This window comes from Macrobrachium nipponense, chromosome 13 (genome assembly GCF_015104395.2).
Source record: "Macrobrachium nipponense isolate FS-2020 chromosome 13, ASM1510439v2, whole genome shotgun sequence".
NCBI lineage: Eukaryota > Metazoa > Arthropoda > Malacostraca > Decapoda > Palaemonidae > Macrobrachium > Macrobrachium nipponense.
This window is the reverse complement of record NC_087206.1, coordinates 44,168,014-44,178,013: the sequence shown is the minus strand read 5'-3', so window position 1 is coordinate 44,178,013 and position 10,000 is coordinate 44,168,014. Positions and strand designations below refer to the sequence as shown.

General features: G+C 36.8%; 1 protein-coding gene across 5 annotated transcripts in view; it reads left to right on the top strand.

Moving 5' to 3' along the window:
- Window positions 1–10,000, top strand: part of LOC135225770 (uncharacterized) — an 87,523-nt gene that overhangs the window by 36,104 nt on the left and 41,419 nt on the right. Inside the window, exon 1 of one of the 5 annotated variants that reach the window (XM_064265231.1) lies at window positions 3,513–3,719. The exons of the other annotated variants lie outside the window; for them this stretch is intronic. The gene's annotated coding sequence lies outside the window, so the exon portion shown is untranslated. Of the gene's footprint in view, window positions 1–3,512; window positions 3,720–10,000 lie in introns of those variants that run through there. 5 annotated transcript variants of the gene reach the window in all.

Genomic DNA, 10,000 nt, shown 5'->3' with positions numbered 1-10,000 from the left:
AAAAATTAAAATTGTACAAATAAATGTTACAATGCTAGGAACAAGGACTCGAACGTTCAAAAGCAGAAAAGTGCCGGGAAGTATTGTGAGATAAAGTGCCCCGTTAACCATGAAATTAAATTACTGGAATAGACAGTGACGTTTAAAAAACAAACTTAGGAAGTAAGAGTGAAACAACGAATTGAATAGTAAAAGGTGTATTATTTTATTGCATGTAAAGAAAATTGCTTTTAAATTATAAATTGATGCCGGTTTACTTATCATTTCATTCTTTATGGGTACGTGTACTAATGTGCGAGTAACCACACTGCCAATCACACACAATATATACGTAATATTATCATATATATATATATATATATATATATATATATATTATATATATATATATGTATATATGTGTGTGTGGGGGGGGGTGGGGGTGTGCGAGGTCTTCCAATCATCGAGACAGACTGAGCAGTGGCGAGTTTGTTCAGTATGCTTTTTATGGGTAAACAGGCAGTAATTTTAAACGCTGTCTGCACATAGGGAACCTTGGGTATCAGTGGGAACAGGAATATGAGGTTAGTAACCTAGGAATGGGAAGTTAGGACAAATTTCACAGTTCAGAAAAAATGTTATGTACGAAATTTTACAGAGCAAGATCCCACCGTGGAACCACAACCGTCTTAGGTCTTATTTGATATCAAAATAGTCTTTCTCTTGTTTAGCACATTTACCACTAGCTTCACGTTCGTTGTAAAAGTTTCTGATTGTCTTAACAATTTAATGCATCACACATTTTCAACAAAGATCTCCACATCGCATCTCTTGAAATTCTGTCGCAAACTTTCACAACTGCTTCATGAAAATGAAACCTGCACTTCATCTTCCTTGGCCACATTCACACAGCGCCTCACTGTCATTCCTTGTGTCACCTGTCTTACCTTCTCAGTGAAAACCCTCTTCAATTCTCACAGTCGCCTCTAACCGTTTAGTACACTGCAACCGTAATCATTCTTTTCATCATATTCATTTGGAACGCTTCACTCTTTTGTACATAGTTAAGTGCGTCTAAGTTAACTAGATAACGGGTTAGAAATAAAGAAGTACATAGTTAAGTGCGTCTAAGTTAACTAGATGACGGGTTAGAATTAATTCTTTCCTTTCTCATTCACCCTTCACCTTAACTATTGACTGAAATGTGGTAAAACTGAAGACTGTTCCCACACCCCTCTGGTTCGGTAGCTACCACTTTAAGAGCAAAATGGTCGCCTGTTTAGTACCAGCCCTTCGGAGTTGAACGTAAAAACTAAAACAAAAGACGTCAATATCAAGAACATAAACAAAACCATAAGCAGAAAGGGGTAAATATTTCTGTCGGCAACTGGTGGGAAGTGGGCCGCGGCTAGTAGTTTTCAGTTTTACCTGAAATGTTTTTGGAAAAGATTTCAAAAGAGATAAGATTAAATCGTGTCATATCTTTTGGCCAAATACTCTAACTATTATTATCCATCTTGTACTTTTCTTAAATTCATGCAAGCACCAAAGATTCGTTCGCTCAGCAGTTCCGCGTTGTCAAGTTTTCTGGTGTGAAAGTGAATGGGCGGTTCTTCGCTGGCGTCTTCCGTCAGTGACCGCATACTACGTATTACGTCAGCGCAAGTGGATGTTGTGTGAGTTTGGAGGCTTGGTCGCTGTTTCTCAGTCATGTGGTCGCTGCTGTACACAAAATCACTGTGATGAGAAATTGTCAGTTCAGCGGAGAAATGTGCTGTCAAGGACGACGCTGTGAATTTATTATGTCAAAGGGAAATGAGCCAGTTTTTTGTGTTACGGTTTCATAACTGATGAAATTTACAGAATGATGATAGTATTTGATTCTTGCTGTAGGGTATATATGTGTATCCATGTGAGTTTGCACGTTTCTTTACGTCGATCCTGTAATTTAGAGCAATGAGGTGTTTTCCGATGTTTGTCAGTGATATATATACCTAACAAGTGTGATCTACATATGTGACCAGGTGTCAGATTCTCATTACCACAGGTGTTTAGTTTTCAAATACCATTTGACGATTATTGTGCGCTCAATATAGAGATATCTGGTACAGCATGACCGGTTAAGAAAAACAAGTAGACATTGTTTTACGGTAATTGTCACTCAAATAGAGTGTATACGATGTGAAAAGTTAATTCAGTGAATGGTGGACACATTCTTGAAAGACCATTTGTAGTCCAATATTTTCTATTCCCCGTGAATTTTGAAGAGCGCTGAAGTCACATACTTCATTATGAACGTGGCCACGTTGAACGCACAGGCGGATGATGCCTCTTGGAATTCCCCAGACTATGCCCCTTATTCAGAGGATATTTCTTCCGTCACGTCAAGGGCGAAGCAACTAGTCATTTCCAAGGATCAAACCGCACACCGTCGGTGTTTGCTTTTGTTATGATGAGAGACAGACAGAGAGAATTCGTTACGTCACAACTATGTCATTAAATGGCGCCACACCTCGTATTAGGGTGATGCGCAAATCTGGTTGAGAGCAACACAAACAAATAAATGAATGTAAAATGTTACTGCGCAACTAAAGTACAAGTTTTTGCTGTCTTTAATTAACGCGCGCTTCGAATGGCAGGAAATGAGAGCTCTTTATGATGATCACGTTCGGAACTCAGTTAATATGGAGACTGGCTGTCACAGGGGTCCTCTTAAATGATTGTCATCATACTTTAAGACTGAACAGAACAATTGCCTGATCGAACACACTTTTTGCTCTATTGTTGTGTGTGATATATATAGGCTATATATATATACATATATAATAATATATATAATATATATATAATATATATATATTATATATATATATATAATATATATTATATGATATGTATATGTATAATGTGTGTGTATCTATTTAACATGAAACCTTTTCATCTGCAGTTAACTGAATTGATACTTCAGTTCTTTAAATGTAAAAGTAAAACGAATTTCATCGTTATAACTCTAGTTTATAAAGTAATGTCTGTAATAAAACAAAATCAAAGTTTCTGTATTATGAAAACATCAACGCAGTTCTGATTTTCCCAGGCGTCGTTCTCTGAAATAAAAGTAAATCTATTCATCAAACACCTATGACAAGACTCCTTTGTTATTTTTCGAACTAATAAAGTAAAGCGCGCTCATATGAGCCAATGAATATAAGCACGCCCAACAGTGATGAAATAGAAATAAGCGTCCTAAATTATTTACTGAGTTCTAGGAATGATATTAACATTTGTTTATAAATGAGCGATTTATTCACATACTCCTTTTGGCCGTTTTTGTGGGGGGGGGAATGGTTCCCTAGACTTGATCCACTATTTCTTGTTTTCATTGCCTACAAATAAAAGAAGGTGGCCGGTTTCAATTTGGTAATTTATCGCATATTTTTCAGTAGCTTTGTACCATTGCTGTGAAACAAGTTGGTTGTTATTTACATCGAGAACCAGGTTTCAAAAGGATTAACATGTAAATAACTTTACAACAGCAGAACAACAACAGAGAAGATAAGCCATACAAAAAGTGAAGAGCGCGAAAACGGATTTCCATCTGACAAGTGAAGCTTTCCGAATTGGTCATTGTTGTGGAAAGAACACCAGATTATTGCGGATTATTTCAGTAACAGGAAATAACGTCAGAAAACCTCAGCCTCCATTGCATCAGGCAGCGTCATTACATAATAACCTAAGGGAAGGTAAGTTTGCAACTACATTATTTTCCTGGGAACAGATGGTGACTGGGATGAATTATGCTGTGTTATTTTCGATGAACTGAGAGAGAAAGAGACAGAGAGAGAAGCCAACCGACAGACAAGCAGTTAACGAAGGAATTACACTACCAGCAAATGTAAGGGAATTTTAGCATCAGAACTGGTCGAACCGGGAAAAAATTCGTAATTAAATCATTCCTTCACCAATGTGTTCTGATAGGTCCCTAGTATTAACCCCCCGCCCAAAAAAAAATAAAAAATAAAACATCTGGGGCCCCTACAAAATTTTTAGGCGGGCAAAACCCACCGAAATAGCGATTTTTTTTCGCGTTGTACTCCTAAACTATGCATTTTATCGCGAACATTATGATACATGAAGTTAAGGGAGATAAAATTACCTTTCTAGTAATATATAATGATGCATCATTTGCTTTGTTACTATAGTACGTATGATTCAACAAAGGTTGATGTTAAAACCATGAAAATGTATGTTTTCCGAATTTTGTCTTTTAACTTCTTGAATGGACATTTTCTGAAATATTTTCGTTGCACGATGAAAACCAAAATTTTTCTACATAATGGTGTATAATAATATATATCTTACTCAATTTGTGAAGGTGGTCTGGTTCGAGAAGTGTTCCCAATTAAACTCCATATAGCAAGGAAATCTAAGAGTCGATCCGGGAAATCATTTGTAACCAATTAATTCCTTCACCAATGTGTTCTGATAGGTCAATGGTATTACCAAAAAGAAAAAAAAGCGCAACGTCCGGAACCCTGGCAAAATTTTTAGGGGGCAAACACTCCACGAAATCGCAAATATTTTACATTTTCGGCTTAATCTCCTTAAAAAGGTATTTTATGAAACATATTATTATATACGAAATTTTAGTGGATTAAATTACCTTTCTAATGATATATAATGATGTATACTTTGTGGTCTTTGTATAGCACCTATGATTCGACAAAGGTTGGTGTGAAAATCCTTAAAATGCATTTTTTTTTTCCGAATTTTATCTTCCAACTTTTTAATGGCCATTTTCTAAACATAGTTTCGCTGCACTATTAATATGTAAAATTGTTTCTGTGAATTGTCTTATAATGGTGTATAATGATGTACTATATTTTACTCCTAAATATGAAGGTGGTCCTGCGCGGTTTTGAAAATGTTCCCAATGAAGTTCCATTAGTGGGCTACTTTCACGTTCGATATGTGAGATAAATCAAAACGTTGTCCGCACTAGAAATAACAATTGATATGAATAAGATGATAGTCATTTTGACCACAGCGAATTCTTAGTTGCTATGGCCCGACCTGAAGCGGCCGTAACATTTTATGAAACTCTGAAATGCACGATTTTGCACATATGCTGAAAGCGACTAGAGTTTTAGAGTTTCATATGTAACCTTCTTCCGAATTTCACCAGACATATAATACATAGCCTACTAATCTGGGTACAGTATTACATTGATATATACAATTGCGTATACAATTTTTTCATCTACGAAAAACAATTTTTTTTTTTTTCGTCAAAATGCATTTTCAATTTTTAAGCTTTAAAATAAAATGTTACGGCCGGGTCAGGTCGGCCCATAGAAAATGAGGCGATTTCTAAGAATTCGTTATGGTCAAAATGACTATCATCTTATTCATATCAACTGTTATTTCAAGTGCGGAAAACATTTTGATTTATCTCACATATCGAACGTGAAAGTAGCCCACTAATGGAACTTCATTGGGAACATTTTCAAAACCGCGCAGTACCACCTTCACATTTTAAGTAAAATATAGTACATCATTATACACCATTATACAGACAATTTATAGCGATAATGTTATAGATTAACAGTGCAGCGAAGCTGTTTTTAGAAAATGCTCATCGAAAAAGTTGAAAGACAAAATTCGGAAAAAATGTATTTTCAGGAATTTAACATCAACATTTTCGAATCATAGGTGCTATGATTCGACAACGTATACCTCATTATATATCACTAGAAAGGCAATTTTATCAACTTTAATTTCGTATATAATAATGTTCTCGATAAAATGCATAGTTTAGGATTATAAAGCGAAAATGTAAAAAAAGAAAAAAAATCGCGATTTCGTGGTGAATTTGCTCTGTAAGATTATTTTTTTTTTTCTTTTTAATGCTAGGGACCTATCAGAACACACTGGTGAAGGAATTATTTGGTTACAAATTTTTTCCCGATTCGACCCATAGATTCCTCTTCCTAATATTTGTGTATTTGATTACCAATTTCAAATGGATGTCGTCCGTTAAGCATTCAGAGGGTTGATCATCGTTTTTATACTAATAGAATTTTTATCTTGAAATGACGAGTAAATTCGACTAATAAGCCCATTAGAAGACAGGAGGTGGGAGTCGGCGAGAGTGCATCTGAAAATAAACTTCGAAGTAAAAACGTATGACTGGAGGACAAACTGGCCTTATTTGTTATCACTAAACTCTCGTACCTACTCCGAGTCTATTTTGATTTTCTCGGAGCCAGTGATGGCATTGTTGTTGTTGATTACGTTGTTGTGGTGCAACACCAGGTGTCGTCAGCGATCGCGTATGTTCAAGAACATTCCCGTGGAGTCAGAATCAATGCAGGATTTCGATATGGCACGCAATATAAGAGGTGGCTTCGTTAATAGCCTCACACGGGATACACAGTTTTAATGTCCGATAGTGGCTATACGTACAATCGTTCCGGAAGGTGCAATTGATCATATTTCAAGCAAGACAATTTACCCCGTGCTGGAAATAGAGCGTTTATGTGTCAAAAGACAGTTTTCATGTAACTGAAATCAGACCCAATATAAGGAACGCTGCCACAATATCCGATGTACTTCTCTTAACATGGCCAATGGAAACGTTTGTTCTAAGTCCACGTGAACCGATGCTTGTAAGGAAACAACATTGGAAGTTTTTCGTAATAAATCCTTAATTAGTCCAGCTGTTATTTGTATGTGTTCTTTATGTCATTTCCTAGTGCCTTGGCGTAAAATACACAAGAGTAAGTTCAAATGTTCAGCAATACTGTATTTGAACATGGACTGAGAATGTCGGTGTGGGAAAATAACGAATATTGTCGAGGGAATTGTTCTTCTGGATTTCATCAGAGGGTTTTCAGTCTGTTTAGCTACATGAGTGTTCACATGTTAATCAATTTGAAACCATTATTGTGTTATCTATATTACTAGATCATTTTCATGCCTTATGACGTCCAATATTTTACCTCTGTTGTTCCCGAAATTGTTACACTGACAGACTACATGAACCTGTGTAGCTATTGACAAGTAACTTTATAATCAGGTTACAGAAAATATTGCCATTGCTCTAAGACCTCACAGTAGATCTAATATTTCGACCAGAATGGTTACATGCTGTCACTTTCCTTTTTTTTCAGTTACTTCAGTACGAATTTAGTTGATAGAATACAGCTATCTACACCTCTTTCATGTGACATCTCTATCCTTTTTCATACTAGTGCGTACATCCGTTTTTTTTATTGTTAAACACGTAAGTTACTGTTTAACTCAAGAAGGTCGGAGACTCCCAGGGATATTTTTTGACACAGAAACGAGAACGAAGTTTCTCATTATAAGTCATTCGATACTTTGAAGGAGGTAACGAAAGGTTACCGAATACTTGGCATCTATACTTTGATCAAATGAATGAACAGCTGTGATTATTAACGATTTCGGGATTACGCATTCAACTTAGCTTTTATGTGTAGAGTGAAACAGATGTCGAATGTTACCGTAATGGTTGAAAGTGAATGGCCTTAATGTTGGACAAGGCCAAAGAGATTACATCTCCCATTGAAGAGACGCCCATGCTTGCTTTTATGAATAGACTCAACATAACTGAATCCAGGAGGATCCTTCATCTGTCAAACAGTAAACGCCCTCATGCAAAAACGTTAAGTTATATTTAAGTACCGCTTATTAGTTATGTTTCCTCGTTGTCATTCCGAACTGCCATGACTATACAAATCCCTTTTCTGTCGAGGTCCTCCCACAGTCGACGTGATTTCATGGAAATGAGTTTTTGACGAGATCTTCATTGCTTGGTCAGGAGGGGAATACAGGGACTACGTGCATGACATATTCAGAGACTTGGGGCATACAATACGGTTAAACATATATACAGACGTCTGATTCCGGTCACTCTTTGATCCGTTGACAACCATTTTATATCGATATACCATAGCATCATTACGATGGCTATATCATTACTGTACTATTGTTTCTTTTATGACGATCAAAATAACAGGTAAACTTGATCGTCTTGAAGATGCTTCTTGAAAACAAGTCTCTTAGTCATGTATGCAAGCTAGCATGACACGTCAGTTCAGGCAGGATGCACAGAAACACACCTTTGTATTTACCCTTTTCCTTCCTTTAAACCAGTGGTTCTCAACCTTTTTCTTCTTCTTCTTCTTCTTATTCTTCTTCTTTTGGCCAATGCACTCTTTCTCCATATGTCAGAATGTCATTCCCCCCTTTCCAAAATTGTCTGCCTCAAAAGGGGCATTCCAAATCATATGCAACAAAATACCAACACAAATATACAAGCTAGCAGAGAGAGAGAGAGCCCAGCGTGACCTCTCGGTAGTGCGGACCGTTGCACGTTGCGTTTTGTGCGGTTCTAGAGCCAGTTTGAGCCTGCCAATCTGTGGTCACACTTCCCAACCCCGCGAAACACTGCAATTTCGTCCTTGGGGGGAATTCCTTTGGTTTGGAACCAATGCTTTAAACCCTTTTTACTCCATTTACACACTATGCAAACAATTCATCTCAATTACTTCTATCTTCTTCCATCAGTCTACATTCACGCTTAATATGAAGCAATGGGTTAGCAAACTGGATAAATCTTCATGTTCTACAACTGTAAGCTTTCAGAGACGCCTCAAACTTTTTGTAAAGATCCAGCAGCTTTCCTTGCTTCACCCTTTCGAAAACTCTTCTTTGCGCTTACTCCAAAGTGCTCTACGTTATCCTACCTGTCTCACACTTACATTTTAGCAACGTATTCAACGTATTTATTTATCTGGAAAGACTTCCGTTTACCCTCATTGTCTGCCGCCTTCTAAGATTTACTTTTAACTTTTTCGTCTTACGAACTTTCAAATTCGTATCAGTCTGCAACTTCTCTTTAAAATCACGAACAAATTGTGCATCGTGTGTGAACATAGGTAACTTCACAATTCATTCACAATCCATTTTTTTTTATCCTGCAACTTTACAGTTACATTTGTTCTTTCTCTGACTTTCTCTAACACCATCCATAACAATTTGTCAATCATGAATTTATAAGATCCTTGCCTAAGATCCATTTTACACCAAACAGTCGCCTTTATGCTTCACTTTCAGCATAAAAAACTTTTAATTTGTCTCACTCAGTTAGTCTCTACACTATACACCCTCATCAGGCGCCACTTTAAATCCGTCATAAGTTTTCTTTAGGTAAGTGAACGCTAAAAACAGCTTGAAAAGTCCTCTTCAACTCTCTCGAAAAAAAGAAATACATGTAAACCTTACACCGTATCCTTCGTTTAACTCCTATTGTTCTCCTTCCAGCAATCTTTTCGTTATGTCTCACTTTCTCTGTTAAAACTCTTACTTTACACTATCCATGTCTAGGCAATATCTGTCACACCGATCACCTTTCTTATTATGCAGCCGAACAATTATTACTGTTGTCCATTTTTTGAAAAATTTCCCTCTTCTTGTAATACTCTTCACTCCATGGCCTGCCACCAAGTCACCTTCTCGCCACCGTGCCTCAGCACCACACCTGTAATCATATCAACTCCCAGATCATTCCCTTAACGTAACCTTTTAGTTGCCCTCGTCACATCCTTTGCATCCACCTACGCAAACATGATCTAGTTTACAATAAGCTTTTCCGCTCTTGCATTATTCAGGTTCATTAAAGGGTTTGAATAGACTAACTCCGATGCATAACAGAGTGCCCCTCGGATAGCATCTTAATGTTCTAAAACATACTACGTGCTCGTCAACCTTTCTTTGCATATTTATTGCCCCTCAGTAGATCTTTCTACTGTAGTTGCTGAGATTCACTCCTTTATTGCCATGTTTATTTTTCTCCCTTATTTTCTTCTTAGCTCACTATTATAATACACCAACATTATACAAAGACTAAATTGTTCGAGAATGGGCGATTTTGAAGAACATTCATGAAATGTAAAGCATTTCGTTAGTTTCTGAATCCCTGCAGGCCCAAGGTATTTCA